Source organism: Eretmochelys imbricata, chromosome 1, assembly GCF_965152235.1.
Source record: "Eretmochelys imbricata isolate rEreImb1 chromosome 1, rEreImb1.hap1, whole genome shotgun sequence".
NCBI classification, from domain to species: domain Eukaryota; kingdom Metazoa; phylum Chordata; order Testudines; family Cheloniidae; genus Eretmochelys; species Eretmochelys imbricata.
In genome coordinates, this window is record NC_135572.1 from 313852189 (window position 1) to 313871710 (window position 19522).

Here is a 19522-nt window from a genome sequence, read left to right on the forward strand (position 1 = left end):
TAAACTAATCACATCAATCCTAAATTATTGCAGATATATTAAAGTTCTGTTGAAAACTGGCGAGATTGGAAAACTGTATTTTACAAGAGCTGACAAAAACTTTGTAGTTGACAGCTATTTGAATAAAAGACTTCAAGCGTGAGTAACAAAGGAACGTTTTTTTTTCCTGATCACTGACATAAGAGTGCTATCTCTTTAAATATTTGGCAATCCCTCTGTTCCTCTCACAGCAGTTATAGTTGTAGTTCGACAAAGCAGCAAATACTGAAAACACAAACTTGTGAAGCTTTACAATATTTTCATTAGAAAACAGCATCTAAAGTGACAAGCAGAACTGTAGAGAGGTCACCTACTCATGAAATATAACAGCTGTGAAAGATTGCTTTTCAGATGACTAAAGGTTTGTCACAAAAGCCATACACACTCTTGTCTCCTCATAACATACTTTTTTATTCAACATTTATTCAAACATTTTATTCAAACACACAATCTCTGACCAAAGAGAAGCAACATAAAGAGAATGGAAGAGGACACAATTGTGTGTGTATGTTTGTGTGTATAATTTGTATACAGTATACACTTTTCCCCCCTTGCAATTATAAATAGACATATTCCCAAATGTCCCTCTACCCAGCTGTCATTCATTGGCTTATTTCATAAGGGCACTGCAATACAGCTGGGTCTTGACGAGAGGGTTTTATGGATTAGTTCAGGGAACATGTTCCATGCGTCAGAGACACATGAAAGAACACATGCATGACAGTGCAGCTGACAGGTAGGCAGAGGAGGCTGGAATCTTTGATTGAGCAGGTAAAGTTGGAAGTGACAGAATAAAATGCAAGAAAATACAAGTAGGGAGGGGTATTCAGATAAAGTCAGGCATGTGTAACTAGGGTCTCCATTCATGGAGCCATGTGATTACATCAGAATCTCAGCTTTCAACTAAAAAATGAAGATTCTAGCCATAATGGTTGTAAAGAAATGTGTGAACTGCCCCATTCATCTCAATGAGGCTGTAACAAAAGCAAAAAAGCTGCGAGGAAACCCAACATCATCACCTTCACTGTGGTCAGAGGAGAAGAGTGATGTGGGCCACCTGCTGCCACTCCCATCTTTCAGCTACTCCCAATGAGGGGAGGTACTGCTTGTCTTCCTGGGAGAAGGGAATGCCCATGCCACTGTCTCTCTGGAACGGTAAGGAGCCTCTCCAACAACCACCAATGAAAGTGAGAAGGCTGGGCCACAGGAGCCCCATGCTGTGGTTGACTAGCACTCTGAATTGCTTTAATCTTACCCTGAGGAGCAAAGTTGTGTGAAGAGTCTTACAAGGTGAAGACAAGAAGCTAAACTTGATGCAGTGAAACAGAAGGAGTTATTGGAAGGATTCAAAGAGATGCCTAATATGCTCTAAGTGATAGACAAGAATTACAACCTTAGCAACTGTGTTAATGGATTCAAGGGACATGGTGTTTGGAAGGCCAGAGAGGATGTGGTTACAGTAATCAAGATGGGAGGATGATGACAGCCTGGATGAAAGTTTTGGCTGTCTCTACAGCAATGAAAGGATGAATCTTCAAAATGTTATGGAGGAACGAGCTGCAGGAATTGGACACAGCCTGAATATGTCTGGCAAGGGAGGAGACCAGTTAAAGGTGACAGGCTGGATCAACAAGAGGGATGGTGGAATGGATTAAAGGGATGTAGTGAGGTTATAAACTTGGTCCAACATTTAGACTGCATACTATCAGCCTTTTATAAAAACCTAAAACTATCAGAAATGCTTCCATCATTCATTAAAACATTACAGTGGAATTTTTTTAAAACATTCTTCTGCAGTGTTTGCAACCCGAGCACTGACTTAGTGTCTAAGAACCAGCTTTAATAACCTTAAATGTTACCAAGTAAAGCTGATAAAAAAAATGAAAAAGTTTTCATTGGAAAAAACAAGTTACCTTCTCATAACTGTAGTTCATTGAGATGTGTTGCATATGTCCTTTGCAACTGTATGTGCCTGCCTGTCCCGTGCACCAGTGCTAGAGTGTTTTCCCCAGCGCCAGGGTTCTTTAACTTTTTTTGATGGGCCCCCCTTTGAAAATATTTCAAGCTGCAATGACCCCTCCACACACACACACACCATGCCATCCTTACTTCTGCGGACTGCTGCTGACGGCGGCACTGCCCTCAGAGGCAGGCACCTGACCAGCAGCCACCACTCTCGGGCTGCCAGCTCTAAAACGAACCCGGAATTAAGGATGGCAATACAGTGACCGCCCCTAGAATAGCCTTGCAACCCCCTTTTGGGTCGTAACCCCTGGTTTGAAAAACACTACCCTAGCAGTACCCCTAATGGCCTTGCCCACACTTGAGATCCTCATGCTCCAAACCAAGGGAAAAAAGGGAGGAGCTGCTTCGCCTCTCCTTCAGTTCCTTCACACCAGAAACTAAGGGTAGTCTCCGATGCACTGGGGGAAGAGGCTAGGTGATATAGTGGACATATGCAACACATCTCACAGAACAACAGTTATGAGACGCTGAGTAACCGTTTCTTCTTCAAGTGCTTGAATATGTCCATTACACTGTAGGTGACCCCCAAGCTCTTATCCCAGACCGTGGGGCTTGGATTCTCATTAGAAAAAGGGACTGTAGGACCTACATTTGCATCCTCCCTTGATGCAGCAGTCAGTGCATAATGTCTGGTGAATGTATGAACTAAAGACCACATAGTTGCCTTGCACATGTCCACAATAGGGATGTGTGCCACAAATGCTGTTGAGGCTGAATGTGCTCTGGTTGAGTGTGCAGTCAGCCTGCCAGGGAGCACTATCCCTTTGGAAGCATAAGACTGCTACAGCTGGTGATCCATTTAGACAGTCTCTAAATGGATCACCAGCTGCAGCACTCTTATGCTTATGGAAAATGGTGCATGGCAGATCAGAAACCATAACAACATAAGAACGACCATATTGGTTCAGACCAGAGGTCCATCTAGCCCAGTATCCTGCCTTCCAACAGTGGCCAATGCCAGGTGCCCCAGAAGGAATGAACAGAACAGGTAATCATCATGTGATCCACTCCCTATCACCTATTCCCAGTTTCTGGCAAACAGAGGCTAGGGACACCATCCCTGTCCATCCTGGCTAATAGCCATTGATGGACCTATCCTCCATAAATTTATCTAGTTCTTTTTTGAACCTTGCTATAGCCTTGGGCTTCACAACATCCTCTGGCAAAGAGTTCCACAGGTTGACTGTGCATTGTGTAAAGAAATACTTCCTTTCGTTTGTTTTAAACCTGCTGCCTATTAATTTCATTGGTGACCACTAATTCTTGCATTATGAGAAGGAGTAAAAAACACTTTCTTATTTATTTTCTCCACACTAGTCATTATTTAATAGACTTCTATCATATCCATCCTTAGTTGTCTCTTTTCCGACCTAAAAAGTCCCAATCTTATTAATCTCTCCTCATACGGAAGTTGTTCCATACCCCTAATCATTTTTGTTGCCCTTTTCTGAACCTTTTCCAATTCCAATATATCTTTTTTGAGATGGGGCGACCACCTCTGCACGCAATATTCAAGATATGGGTGTACCATGGATTTATACAGAGGCATTATGGTATTTACTGACTTATTATCTATCCATTTTTAATTATTCCCAACATTCCGTTTGCTTTTTTGACTGCTGCTGCACATTGAGTGGATGTTTTCAGAGAACTATCCACAATGACTCCAAGATCTCTCTCTTGAGTGGTAACTGTGAATTTAGACCCCTCATTTTATATGTATTGTTGGGACTATGTTTTCCAATCTGCACTACTTTGCGTTTATCGACATTGAATTTCATCTGTCATTTTGCTTTCCAGTCACCCATTTTTGTGAGATCCCTTTGAAGCTCTTCACAGTCTGCTTTGGACTTAACTATCCTGAGTAATTCTGCATTGTCTGCAAACTTTGCCACCTCCCCGTTCACCCCTTTTTCCAGATTGTTTATGAATATGTTGAAATAATACTGGACTCGGTAAAGACCCCTGGGGGACACCACTATTTACCTCTCTCCATTCTGAAAACTGACCATTGATTCCTACCCTTTGTTTCCTATCTTTTAACCAGTTACCAATCCATGAGAGGACCTTCCCTCTTATCCCATGACAGCTTACATTGCTTAAGAGCCTTTGATGAAGGATCTTATCAGAGGCTTTTTGAAAATCTAAGTACACTATATCCACTGGATCCCCCTTGTCCACACGCTTGTTGACCCCCTCAAAGAATTCTAGAACAGTGGTGAAGTATGATTTCCCTTTACAAAAACCCTGTTGACTCTTCCCCCAACAAATTGTGTTAATCTATGTGTCTGACAATTCTACCCTTTAGTTTCAACCAGTTTTGCCCGGTACTGAAGTCAGGCTTACTGGCCTGTAATTGTTGGCATCACCTCTGGAGCCCTTTTAAAAATTGGTGCCACATTAGCTATCCCTCAGTCATTTGGTACAAAAGCTGATTTAAAGGATAGGTTACAGACTACAGTTAGTAGTTCTGCAATTTCACATTTGAGTTCCTTCAGAACTCTTCGGTGAATACCATCTGGTCCTGGTGACTTATTGCTGTTTAATTTAACAGTTTCTTCCAAAACCTCCTCTAATGACAGCTCAATCTCAGACAGTTCCTCAAATTCATCACTCAGATGAACGGCTTAGGTTTGGGAATTTCCCTCACATCCTCAGCTGTGAAGACCAATGCAATGAATTCATTTAGTTTCTCTGCAATGACCTTATCGTCCTTGAGTGCTCCTTTACCATCTTGATCATCCAGTGGCCCCACTGGTTGTTTAGCAGGTTTCCTGCTTCTGATGCACTTAAAATTTTTTTTGCTATTACTTCTTGCATTTTTGGCTAGCTGATCTTCAAATTCTTTTCATAGAATCATAGACTTTAATGTCAGAAGGGACCATTATGATCGTCTAGTCTGACCTCCTGCACAATACAGGCCACAGAATCTCACCAACCCACTCCTGTAACAAACCCCTAACCTATGTCTGAGCTGCTGATGTCCTCAAATCATGATTTAAAGACTTCAAGGTGCAGAGACTCCTCTAGCAAGTGACTTGTGCCCCGCGCTGCAGAGGAAGGCGAAAAACCCTCAGGGCCTCTGCCAATCTGCCCTGGAGGAATATTCCTTCCCAACCCCAAATATGGCGATCAGCTAAACCCTGAGCATGTGGGCAAGACTCACCAGCCAGACACCCAGGAAAGAATTCTCTGTAGTAACTCAGATCCCACCCCATCTAACATCTCATCACAGGCCATTAGGCCTATTTACCATGAATATTTAAAGATCAATTAATTGCCAAAATTAGGCTATCCCGTCATATCATCCCTTCCATAAACTTATCAAGCTTAGTCTTGAAGCCAGATAGGTCTTTTGCCCCCACTGCTTCCCTTGGAAGGCTGTTCCAGAACTTCACTCCTCTGATGGTTACAAACCTTCATCTAATTTCAAATCTAAATTTCCTGATGGCCTGTTTATATCCATTTGTTCTTGTGTCCACATTGGTACTGAGCTTAAATAATTCTTCTCCCTTCATGGTATTTATCCCTCTGATATATTTATAGAGAGCAAGCATATCTCCTCTCAGCCTTCTTTTGGTTAGGCTAAACAAGCCAAGCTCTTTGAGTCACCTTTCATAAGACAGGTTTTTCATTCCTCGGATCATCCTAGTAGCCCTTCTCTGTACCTGTTCCAGTTTGAATTCATCTTTCTTAAACATGGGAGACCAGAACCGCACACAATATTCCAGATGAGGTCTCACCAGTGCCTTGTATAACGATACTAACACCTCCGTATCTCTACTGGAAATACCTTGCCTGATGCATCCCAAGACTGCATTAGCTTTTTTCACGGCCATATCACTTTGGCAGCTCATAGTCATCCTCTGATCAACCAATACTCTGAGTTCCTTCTCTTCCTCTGTTACTTCCAAGTGATGCGTCCCCAGTTTATAACAAAAATTCTTGTTATTAATCCCTAAATACATGACCTTGCACTTTTCACTATTAAATTTCATCCTATTACTATTAATTAGGGTGACCAGACATCCCGATAAAATCGGGACTCTCCTGATTTTTAGTTCTTTGTCCCACGTCCCGACTGATGCACGGTCGGGATGCCATTTGTCCCGATATTGTGGCTTTGGCCGGTCTGGCTGTTTTTTTTTTTTTTTATTTTGCTTTGGCAACTCCACTTCGGCTATTTTTTCCCCCCTGTGTCCCGATATTTTGTCCGTTTCATCTGGTCACCCTACTATTACTCCAGTTTACAAAGTAATCCAGATATTCCTGTATGATATCCCGGTCCTTCTCTAAATTGGCAATACCTCCCAGCTTTGTGTCATCCGCAAACTTTATTAGCACATTTCCACTTTTTGTGCCAAGGTCAGGAATAAAAAGGTTAAATAAGATTGGTCCCCAAACCGATCCTGGAGGAACTCCACTCATAACCTCCTTCCAGCCTGACAGTTCACCTTTCAGTATGAACCGTTGTAGTCTCCCCTTTAACCAGTTCCTTATCCACCTTTCAATTTTCATACTGATCCCCATCTTTTCCAATTTAGCTAATAATTGCCCATGTGGAACCGTATCAAATGCCTTACTGAAATCGAGGTAAATTAGATACACTGTGTTTTCTTTGTCTAAAAAATCTGTTACCTTCTCAAAGAAGGAGATCAGGTTGGTTTGGCACGATCTACCTTTTGTAAAACCATGTTGTATTTTGTCCCAATTGCCATTGACCTTAATGTCCTTAACTCCTTTCTCCTTCAAAATTTTTTCCAAGACCTTGCATACTACAGATGTCAAACTAACAGGCCTGTAGTTACCTGGATCAGTTTTTTTTCCTTTCTTAAAAATAGGAACTATGTTAGCAATTCTCCAGTCATACAGTACAACCCCTGAGTTTACAGATTCATTAAAAATTCTTGCTAATGGGCTTGCAATTTCATGTGCCAGTTCCTTTAATATTCTAGGATGAAGATTATCTGGGCCACCCGATTTAGTCCCATTAAGCTGTTTGAGTTTGGCTTCTACCTCGGATGCGGTAGTATCTACCTCCATATCCTCATTCCCATTTGTCATCCTACCATTATCCCTAGGCTCCTCATTAAAGACTGAAGCAAAGTATTTGTTTAGATATTGGGCCATGCCTAGACTATCCTTAACCTTCACTCCATCCTCAGTGTTTAGCAATCCCACTTCTTCTTTCTTTGTTTTTTTCTTATTTATACGGCTATAGAACCTTTTACTATTGGTTTTAATTCCCTTCGCAAGGTCCAACTCTACATGGCTTTTGGCCTTTCTCACTTTATCCTTACATGTTCTGACCTCAATAAGGTAGCTTTCCTTGCTGATTCCTCCCATCTTCCACTCCTTGTAGGCTTTCTGCTTTTTCTTAATCACCTCTCTGAGATGCTTGCTCATCCAGTTTGGTCTACAACTCCTGGAGGAGGTATTTTTTCATGCTTTGTGTGTATATAAAAAGATCTTCTACACTTTCCACAGTATGCATCCGATGAAGTGAGCTGTAGCTCACAAAAGCTTATGCTCAAATAAATTGGTTAGTCTCTAAGGTGCCACAAGTACTCCTTTTCTTTTTGCGAATACAGACTAACACGGCTGTTACTCTGAACTCCTGCCTCTGAATTTTTCCCCCTTTGTTGGGATGCAGGCTTCTGATAGTTTCTGCAACTTTGACTTGAAGTAATTCTAGGCCTCCTTCACCTTTAGATCCACAAGTTCTTCAGTCCAATCCACTTCCCAAACTAATTTCCTTAATTTTTGAAAGTTAGCCCTTTTGAAATCAAAAACCCTAGTCACAGATCTATTTTTATTTATCCTTCCATTTAGTTTGAACTGAATTAGCTCATGATCGCTCGAACCAAGGTTGCTCCCTACAACCATTTCTTCTATGAGGTCCTCACTACTCACCAAAACCAAATCTAAAATGGCATCCCCCTTTGTTGTTTCAGCAACTACTTGGTGAAGGAATCCATCAGCTATTGAATCCAGGAAAATCTGAGCCCTATTATTATTACTAGCACTTGTCTTCCAGTCATATCTGGGAAGTTAAAGTCTCCCATGATCACACAATTCCCATTAGTATTTACTTCATTAAAAACGTTAAAGAGGGCTCTATCCATATCCAAATCAGATCCCGGCGGTCTACAGCACACCCCCAAGCACTATCTCATGGGAGGATCTAGTAGCTTTCTTCCCTAGTGTGAGTTTTGCCCAGACAGACTGTCTTATCCATTCCATCACTTCTTATTTCTTTACAGTCTACCTCATCATTGATGTACAATGACACTCCACCACCTTTGCCTTCATTTCTGTCTTTCCTAAACAGCACATACCCTTCAATACCTGTACTCCAGTCATGACTACTATTCCACCATGCTTCTGTTATCCCTGTAATATCTGGTTTCACTTCCTGCACCAGTAGCTCTAGTCCCTCCATTTTGTTACCTAGGCTCCTCGTATTAGTGTTCAAACATCTTAATTTTTGCTGTTTGGCTTCATTCACGTTCTTTACCCAATTAGGCACAGACATTCTACCACCAGTATCACCTATTAGACTGGTATCTACACTACTCTTCCTCCTTATGTCCATTCTCCTAGCCACAGCTGTAACCTTTCTTACTTCGTTTTCTTCCCTCTCAATGTTAGAATCTGGGGTGCAGATTATTTGGACATCTCCCAACCATCTTCCCCAAATTCCTAGTTTAAAGCTCTCTTAATCAGTTGTGCCAGCCTCCATCCTAGAAGTCTATTTCCCTTCCTACTCAGGTGAAGTCCATCCCAAGAGAACAGTCCTCTGTCCATGAATGCTTCCCAGTGGCCATACATCCCAAAGCCCTCCTTATAGCACCACTGCCTGAGCCATCTGTTGATCACCATAATCTTGTCACACCTCTGTTGCCCTTCTCTAGGAACAGGCAGAATCACATTGAAGATCACCTGAGCCTCAGTTTCCTTAAGCGTCTTCCCCAGCCTGGCATAGTCTCCTTTGAAACATTCCAGCTAGAATCTAGCTGTATCATTTATTCCCACATGAAGGACAATCAGTGGATTCTTTCCCGCTCCCGTTAGGATCCTCTTCTGCCTCAGGTCCACAGCCTGTATCTTAGCACCTGGTGGACAGCACATCCTTCTGTTCTCTGGATCAGCTCTGGTTACAGGCCTGTCTATTCTTCTCAGTAAGGAGTCCCCAATCATGTAGACCTACCTTTTCCTGGTGATGGTGTGATTCTCCTGTCCATCCCGTTTCCTCTGGCTGCAAATCCTCTCGTCCCTTGCAATCCTCTGCAGTCCTATTGTCCCTTGCAATCCTCTGCAACCCATCCCACATCCAGTGTTATCTCCATTGACTCTTGCCCTCTTCCTATAGGACTAGCTGCTCTTATCTTCTTCCTTGCCCTCTCACCTTCAGTGACCACCTGCTGTGCCCATTTTCCAACTCCGCAAACGGTACCTGAAGTCCTCTATTTTTCCTTCACTAGCCAGTCTTTTCCTCTGCTTGGTTCTCTTAGTCACATGCTTCCACTGTCCACTTTCCTCACCCAGCAGTCTCCCCTCAGAGGTCTTTGGTCCTGCTTCCATCTGCAAGTGTGAGCTTTTCCCTTCAGCCTCCTCACGTCTTTGCTCCATCATCCGCTCGAACCCCCTTCTAAACTCAACCAGAGTTTCCACTTGCATCTCCAATCCTCAGAACTTTTCTTCCATCAGCTCTATCAGGTGGCACTTCATGCAGACAAAACTCTTTTCAGGTACCCCCTCCAGGATTATGTACATGCCACAGCTTCTACATCCAGTCATCTTCATCGTGTCTTCCACTGCCTGGGTCACTACCACTGCTGCCTCTGTATCTGTCATAGCCTTCTCACCTAGTTAGTCCTGTTAGTCAGGGAAACATAAACCAAACCAAAACACCACCACCCACAGCAAAACAACCCCCAGTGAGCACCACAACACTGCCAGACCACCACACACTCCCTTCACTAGCCTGTCTGTTCCTCTGCCTGGCTCTCTTAGTCTTCTTCCCAAACTCCCCTTGCAAACTCCCACTCAAACTCCCCTGTTTACAGCTCTGTTTGCTGGCTCCTGTGCCGCTGCAGCTGTCCGTCTTTTTTGGCCTTCCTAATTATATTTTTACACTTCACTTGCCAGAGTTTATGCTCCTTTCTATTTTCTTCACTAGGATTTAACTTCCACGTTTTAAAGGATGCCTTTTTGCCTCTCACTGCTTCTTTTACTTTGTTGTTTAGCTGCAGTGGCACTTTTTTGGTTCTCTTACTATTTTTTTTAATTTGTGGGTATACATTTAAGTTGAGCCTCTATTATGGTGTCTTTAAAAAGTTTCCAATGCAGCTTGTAGGGATTTCATTTTTGGCACTGTACCTTTTAATTTCTGTTTAACTAAATTCCTCATTTTTGTGTAGTCCCCCTTTCTGAAATTAAATGCTACCGTGGTGCGCTGCTGTGGTGTTTTCCTCGCCACAGGGATATTAAATTTAATTACATTATGGTCATTGTTATGAAGTAGTCCAGCTATATTCACCACTTGGACCAGATCCTGTGCTCCACTTAGGACTAAATCAAGAATTGCCTCTCCTCTTGTGGGTTCCAGGATTAACTGCTCCAAGAAGCACTCATTTATGGTGTCAAGAAACTTTATCTCTGTAACCTGTCCCGAGGTGACATGTACCACATCAATATAGGGAATAGTTGAAATATAATGGATAGTTGAAATCCCTCATTGTTATTGAGTTTTTTATTTTTATAGCCTCTCTAATCTCCCTGAGCATTTCACAGTCACTGTCACCATCCTGGTCAGGTGGTCGGTAGTATATCCCTACTGGTATATTCTTATTATTCAAGCAGTGCATTCAGGTTTCCCACTCTGCGGGCAAGGGTGATGGCCACTAAGAAAGCTACAGAGAGAAGGTGGGTGAGGTAATATCGTTTACTGGACCAACTTCAGTTGGAGAGACAAGCTTTTGAGCCACACAGACTTCTTCCTCAGGTCTCAGAAAGGTACTAAGAGTATCACCTTGAGCCTGATGATCGTCCAGATGAACTCCTCATCCCATAATGAAGCATCCCTCACCAAAGTCATAAAAGGGAGAGGTGGAGTAAAGGGAACATCCTGACAGAGATGGTCTTGACTCATAAACTAGCTCAGGGATGAGAATACTCATCAGGGATGCGAATACTCATCAGGGATGCACACTAACTTGTCCAGGTGGTAGATATGAGGGCAATAGGCAGACTTGAGCCATGCCTGTAATGCTCTGAGGTACAGCCTCACCTGAAGGGTCACATGAGAACATGCACCCATGTGGCCCATGAGTCTTAAGCAATTCCTCATAGTGGTCCACCAGTGATCCTTGAGGGATGTACAGAGGTCCTGTATAGTCTGAAATCTGGAAAGACCCTTTTTAGAGGCAATAATATCAACTGTGTTTAATTTCAGGACCCAACAGAAAGAATTCAATGAACAGCAACTTCGACCTATTGTCTGGAGAGAGCCTGAAACAACTAATTGTTCAGGTAAGGACAAATGTGGAAATCTCTCTGGAGGAGGTAGCCTGCAACCACTACCATGCACTTGTGTGAATACTCTGGATGCTGATGACGGACCAAAGGGCAGAATAGCAAATTGACAATGATTGTCTTCTATCATGAACCTCAGAAACTTCCTGTGGCAAGGACGGACCACCACATGGAAGCAGAAATCCTGTAAACTGAGGGCAGCACACCAATCTCCTGGATCTGGGGAAGAGATAGCTGTAGCCAGGGACATTATGCAGACCTTTATCTTCATGTATTTGTTGGGATGCCAAAAGTGTACAATGGGTCTCAGACCCCCCAAGGTCTGGATATTAGAAAATATTGGGAATAAATATCATGGCCCCAGTGAAGATAGGGCACCTCATGAGAGGGGTCTCTGAACTGTGTAGTGGGGGGACACGATGGAGGGATAGAAAGAAAATGCAGGGTATATCCCAACTCCAGCTTAGCAGCCATTTGTCTGAAGTGATGGACTACCACACAAGTAGGAAATAAGACAACATGTCCCAGAAATGGGGGCAAGGGAGATCCTGGATGGATAGCATGCTGTCCTTGACCTAGAAGTCAAACCGACTGTTTTAAGATCTGGGGATGTCTAGAAGAAAAGACCAAGAAAGTAGAAGGCATAGGTCTCCTCCTCTGAGATCATCTCTTCCTCTTACGCTGGTCAGCCTGATGGAATAGGTAATGCTGCTGTCAAGGCTGGTATTGAGGACGATACTTTGTCCTCTTCATAGCTAGCATGTAGAGACCAAAGGACTTTAAAACTGCTCTTAAGTCCATTAGTATATGGAAAGCCTTGTCCGTTTTGGAAGAGAACAAAGCACATTCCTCAAAGGGAAGGTCCTCAATTGTCTGTTGCACCTCCACAGAAATCCCTAAAGACTTTAAGGAGTAAAGGTGCATAGTCGCTGCCATCGCCATAGCCTTAGCTGTAGAATCCACTGTGTAAAAGGAGGCCTGCATCAAGAGACCAGGCAGCCTTCAGCAACAAGGGACCAAAACTGCTCTCCAGAACCTTCCGGCAGTTTGTTTGCAAATTGAGAGATTGCCTCCCAGTTAGAAAAGTTGTACCTACACACCAATGCCTGGTGATTGGCAATATGGAGCAGTGAACTTGCTGTAGAACAAATACTTTTACCAAAATGGTTAAAGACCTTCACATCTTTTTCCTTAGGGGTAGCCTTAGCCCAGGCTTGACAGCTCCCCTCACTTGCTGCGGCCACTACTAGTGAGGTTGGCATAGGACGTAAATAAAACTGCTCAAACCCCTGGGACAGAACCCAGTATTTACGTTCCATTTGTTTGGCCACAGATGCGATGGAGGAAGGGGTTTGCCACAATGTTTTAGTAAACTGCATCATAGCATCATTTATAGGCAGGGCCACCTTTCCTGCCATCGTGGGATGTAGCATATCAGTCTGTTTGTGGGTACTCTCCTCCACTAGCTCCACCTGAATGCCATTCTCCAGAAGAACTCTTGGTACACCATAAAATCATCTAGCACCAGGGGAGCGTGCCTCCAGTACCAGAGCCTTCCTTATCAGGTGATGAAGAGGATGTGTAAAGGGGAGGGCTCCTAAGACTGCTTCTGTTGTGCTAGGGTTGGGTGCAGTTCTGGAGCAGGTTAAGACAAGTCCCAAACTTGAGAGTCCATAGGCTGATTGGTACTGACTGTCACTGGTCTCAATACCAGCAGGAGAAGGTTCCCTCCCTCGCGATCTGTTCATACAGCATAGCGAAACTGTGGATCTGGATGCTGGGGGCATCCAATAAGGCCAATGCAGAGATCAGTACAGTACCAGACCCCAGGCACGTCTGACCCAACTATCCCAATCCCTGGCTGTATTCTTCTCAATTATACTGACATGTCATTTCTACACTGCAAACAGGATCGATTAGTAAACTGGGTTCATCTAAACTGCATGCATTTGAATACCGCCAAAAGCAACATCATGCATCTAGGAACGAAGAAGGTAGGTCAAATTTACAGCATGAAGGAGTATATTCTGGAATGCAGTGACTCTGTGAGGCACATGGGGTCATGGATGATACCCAGCTGAAACTGAGCTCCCAATGTGATGTGGTAGCTAAGAGAGCTAATTTGATCCTTGGCTATAAAAGAAGAGGAATATCAAGTTGGAGAAGGAAGATGGTATTAACTCTGGATACAGTATTAGTAAGACCATTACGAGAATATTGTTTCCAGTTCTGACTGGAAAAGACTGAGGAAAGAGCTAAAAGAATGATATGACAACAATAAAAAAAACAAAACAAAAACAAAAACAGTTACTTACCTATACTGCAACAGTTGTTCTTCAAGACAAGGGTGCCGACACGTATTCCACTTGACTGTGTGTACACCCAGCTCATTGGGATACTACCCTTGTTAGAAGAGTTAAATTGACCGTTTGTCCAAAGCAGATGGGATGGCTGGTTGGAACTAGGCCTTTTCCTTTGAGATTAATGTCTCTTCCTGGACAAGTCTTGTGGTCTAGCTGGATAAGCCAACTGCTGAAAATAGTTCTTCGAATAGAGTCATTATTGTTGCTGCTGTTGTTGTTGACCCCAACAGTGACATCTCCTTATCACTGGAGTATAAACTTCCGGTGAACGTAAAGTAATTCAAGAGTCTTTAAACAAATTTAATGTCTCATCAGTTTTCTCTGAAAACAAAAAGTGACCATCAAATGATAAGCCCTCTATACTTTGTTGGACCTCAGGGACTGTGCCAGAATTCTGTAACTGCAAAGCTCTTCTCATTGTTACAGGTGAGGTCATAATCCTAGAGGAGGTGTCTGCTATACCCAGTGCTGATTGTAATGACATCCTGGCCACTAACCAGCCCTCTGCAATGAAAGCTTGAATCTCTCCTGGAGGATTCTGGCAGCTTATCTGAAAATTCTGTCATATTCACAATTCACAAAATCATATTTTGACAATAGAACCTGCTGATTGGCATTGCACATTTATAAAGATCAGGTTGAATAAATTTGTCTTCCCATTAAATTCAATTTTAAGACACTATGTCTTTCAGCACAAATTTAAATCATTTGGCTTCCCTATGGGTAGTAAGGAAGCTGGGGTATGCCACAAAGGCTTTGCAGATTCCAAAACTCCTTCATTTATAGGGAGAGCTGCCCTCCCTGGAGCTGAAGACTGGAGTACATCTACCGATTTATGGGTATTCTCCCAAACATACTCTGCCTGCCCAAAGCTGTAGCCATTCACCATAGAGATCTTGACACTATTTAAAATTCACAGGCACAGGAGAAGAGGAATCTGATATAGAAGAATTGTCCGATGAAGAGGAAAACGAAATCAAGGCCAAAGGGATCTGCTATGATTCTACTTGCTCCTGCAATAAAGGCTCAGACTGAACCTCCATATGGTCTCTAGATTACTTGGGTCAGGCGGCAAGAGAGCAGGAAAGTTTGGTGACTGTACCTTGGAGTGAACCAAGGATCAAGACCCTGAAGATCAAGGGATCTCCCAAGGGTTCCACGAATACCACTGAGGAAAGGGATATGACATCTACTGCCTGTAGGAACCGGGCCACAAACCCCTATCTCTGGTGTGAGAATGGTACCAATCCCAGTACCAATGGTGGTCTCCTAAAGATCTAAAGCGTTTTTGGGCTCGGTGTCTAGATGAAGAAGAAGAAGTGGAAGATGACTCTGAACTTTAGCAGGAGAAACTCTCTAAATAATCTGATAAGAACAGAGGAGCCACATCTGGAGGAGCCTGTTAAGATGTCTGGAGTGGCTCAGGAACATGAGTACTAACCTCAGGGCAGACTGTGAAGATGCAGAGCACAAACCCCGAAATGGTTGTGAGTTCTATACTTAGATTTCAGCAACCAAGTATCAAGTGTGAATTCTCAGGCACTATAACAGCCTTAATATGGAGTCACAGATAGCCCTCTTGGGTACTCCAATCTATCTTGAACCCAGGTAAGCTTGCGTTTGTGATAGATGTTTCCTTACACCAAAAACCACAATATTCAGGTTACTTCCAGTCCCAAAGAACCAGTCACTTACTCCAGGTCAACTGTACCTTAGATCCTATATCAAAGACAATACTTTTAGCCAATCCTATAATAAATTAACTAAATATTTATTAAAGAAGAAAAATAAATGAGAGTTATTTACAAGGTCGAAGCAGGTAAACATAAACACACAAAGGAGTTATAACCTTAGGTTCCAAAAGGTAATAACATAAGCTGCTATAATATATTAAGTTCTGTAAGTCCTTTAGGGGATGACCCAGGCCAAACAGTTGGAAATCCCTTGTTTATGCTTAGAAATCTTTGCCCCTCAGAGTTCAAGCAGCATAGAGAGATCCAGTTTCTTCTGATCAGAGATTTTTATTCCCTTCCCCCAGAGTTCAAGCTAATGGGACGAGTCCTTGTGCACATTTCCTCTTCATGGGTGTGGGAGGAGCAAACAACAAAGTCTTTGCTCTTTGATGTTTCACAATGGCCCATTTGGTTTCAATGGGCCTTCCTGTGTCCAGGCCCTAGCATCTTCTGTAGGAAGCCAGCCTTTACATTAATTAAAGCTTCTTTTCTGTTTGGTGAGTTACACAGTTACAGAGGTTTACAACGCAAAATCTTAGCCCTGGTCTACACTACAGAATTACTTCAGCATAACTATGTCAATCAGGGATATGAATAATCCACACTCCTGAGCGATGAAGTTATACCAACCTAAGTCCTGGTATATACAGCACTATGTTGGTGGGAGAACTTCTCCCGCTGATACAGCTACTGCCTCTCACGTAGGTGGAATGATTAAGCCAACAGGATTAAGCCAATTAATTATTAAGCCAAGCTCTCTCTCGTTGGTTCAGAGAATCTTCACCAGCAGTGCAGTTGCCTTGGTGCAGCTGCACCATTGCAAGTTTGTAGTGAAGACCTGCCCCCAGTGTAACTATATAGCATGGGGTACAGAAGTTAAGTGAGATTAATACATGCAGCATCTTACAAGCATTTCATAACATATAAACACAAAACACATTTTTATAAATCTAATACCTATTTTAAAAATACTAATACACAGGTGAGCCTGACTGGTTTCCAGTTATGTATTCATCAGTGTTCAGTTGGGGCCTAGGGGCCTTGGCATGAGCTGGCACCCAGTCTGCTAGCATCACAGAGTCATCCCAAGTCTTAACTCATTGGAAGCCCAGTACACTGGCCACACCAAAAAAGACAGCAGTTGGAGCCTTCAATATCAGCAGTGTCACGGAGACAGCCCTAACACTCAGACACCAGGACTAGACATTGGTATTGAAGTAGAGGTCGGTACTGCATTTGTAGCTCTAGCCTGTACTCGACCTGTAGAAGCAGACACTGTCTCCAGGGCCAAAGATGGAATCGGCACCAACAAAATAGCCTTTGGTGCTGGTCTTGTCTCCACAATCTGATTTTTAAGCAGTGCCTGCAACAGCCGGCAATCAACCCAGATGGTCCAGAGAGCTCCGAAGACACCACTACAGCTGAGGGCTCCTGTATCACAGGCAAGTCTGGCAAAGAGAGACAAAGTAAATCTGACGCTGCTTCAAAAACCAGTGGTGTTGATATGATTGGTGCAGAGACCAATGTTGTTGGTACCAGATTAAATGCCTGCCCCACAGAAGATACCAAAGTCAATGGTATTCTGCCTGAATGACTTTGTCTTTGAACTGGAGAGTGGGTAGAGAGCCCTGCTCTAACCTGAGTATTTGAGGAATTCCAGTTCCTACCAGCACTCCTTTTTGAAGGGGATGAAGAATCTCCCATATCTTAGAGTAAATGAGGTCAGTTTTATGAGTCCTCTTTCTTGGGGGAAGAAGAGGAAGGAGAATGGTCTATTCTCCTAAGAAAAGATTTTGAGTCTCGCGATGGCACCGAAGGTCTCTGAGCGGCTGGATAATCTGATCCCAGCACTAACATGGGTCTCATGGGTTGATCCATCAGGTACTGCTTCAGGTGTAAGTCTCTTCAGGTGTAGTCACTTGAATACTCTTTCCGAAGGATTTGCATACGGAGCACTTCTTAATATGTCCCTCTCAAAGGCACAGTAAACAATGAGTATGGGGACTGCTACTGGGAATGGCTATTCCACATGAGGGACAGTGCTTAAAATGCAGGGAAGGCATTACACCAGGCAAAAAACAAACTAATTAATCTAATACTAAGGGTTCTATTAACTATAATTACTAACATAACAAAATACTGAAAGAAATCTCTCCAAGTTAACAACAAAAAGCATGAGGTAAATACCATACAGGATGCTCCAACTCAAGCCGAAGGCACTGAGAAGGAGCTGGAGGTAGGGGGAGGATCGGGGGGGGAGGGGGTGGCATCCTTAAATAGCCATTAGAGAAGCTACAAGGGCCAAAGGGTGTTTTTGCCATCACAACGGGTACTGCTAAGCAAAGCTCTCCAGCTTCTGTGTGCTAGGCGCTCACACACCTGAGTGGAATATATATCTGCAACCACTTGAAGTATAATTAGGTAGGTCAAAAAAGAATTTGAAGAGCAACTAGCAAAAGACACAAAAACTAACAGCAATTTTTTTTAAGTATATCCAAAGCAGAAACCCTGCCAAATAATCATTGTGACCACCAGATGACTGAAATGCTAAAGTAGCACTCAAGGAAGACAAGGCTATTGCAGAGAATCATAGAAGATTATGGTTGGAAGAGACCTCAGGAGTTTAACCCCCTGCTTAAAACAGGACCAACCACAACTAATTCATCCCAGCCAGGGCTTTATCAAGCAGGGCCTTAAAACCTCAGAGAGTCCACCACCTCCCTTGGTAACCCATTCCAGTGCTTCACCACCCTCCTAGTGAAATAGTTTTTCCTAATATCCAACCTAGACCTCCCCCACTGCAACTTGAGACCATCGATCCTTGTCTTCTGCCACTGAGAACAGCCTAGCTCCATCCTCTTTGGAACCCCCTTCAGGTAGTTGAAAGCTGCTATCAAATCCCCCAGCACACACACTCTTCTCTTCTGCAGACTAAATAAGCCCAGTTCCCTCAGCCTCTCCTCATAAGTCATGTGCCCTAGCCCACTAATCATTTTCATTGTCCTCTGCTGGACTCTCTACAATTTGTCCATATCCTTTCTGTAGTGGAGAAGCTAAATACATTTTTTGCATTCGTTTTCATTGCAGAGGATGTGAGAGAGATTCTCACATCTGAGCCATTCTTTTCAGGTAACAATTCTGAGGAACTGTCCCAGTTTCAGGTGTCAATAGAAGTGGTTTTAGAACAAATTGATAAATTACACAGTAATAAGTCACCAGAACCAGATGGTATTCACCTAAGAGTTCTGAAGGAATTCAGATATGAAACTGCAGAATTACTAACTGATATGTAACCTATCACTTTAATCAGCCTCTGTACCAGATGACCGGCAGACAGCTAATATAACAGATTTTTAAAAAAGGTTCCAGAGGCAATGCTGACAATTATAGGCCAATAAGCCCAACTTCTGTACCAGCAAATTGGTTGAAGCTATAGCAAAGAACAGCATTATCAGACACAGAGATGAACACAATCTGCTGGGGAAGAGTCAACACGGCTTTTGTAAGGGGAAATCATGCCTCACCAATCTATTACAATTCTTTGAGGGGGTCAACAAACATGTGGACAAGCGTAATACAGTGGATATAGTGTATTTGCACATTCAGAAAATCTTTGACAAGGTCCATCACCAAAGGCTCTTAAACAAAAAGTAAGCAGTAATGGGATAAGAGGGAAAGTCCTCTAATGGATCATGGTTAAAAGATAGAAAACAAAGAGTAGGAATAAATGGTCAGTTTTCAGAATAGAGAGATGTAAATAGTGGGGTCCCACAAGTTCTGTATTGGGACCAGTGCTGTCCAACATATTCATAAATGACCTGGGAA

At 43.0% G+C, this 19522-nt stretch overlaps 1 protein-coding gene across 1 annotated transcript in view; it reads right to left on the bottom strand.

Moving 5' to 3' along the window:
* CTTNBP2 (cortactin binding protein 2) overlaps positions 1 to 19522 on the bottom strand; it is a 179738-nt gene that overhangs the window by 61798 nt on the left and 98418 nt on the right. The gene's annotated exons all lie outside the window — the stretch shown is intronic.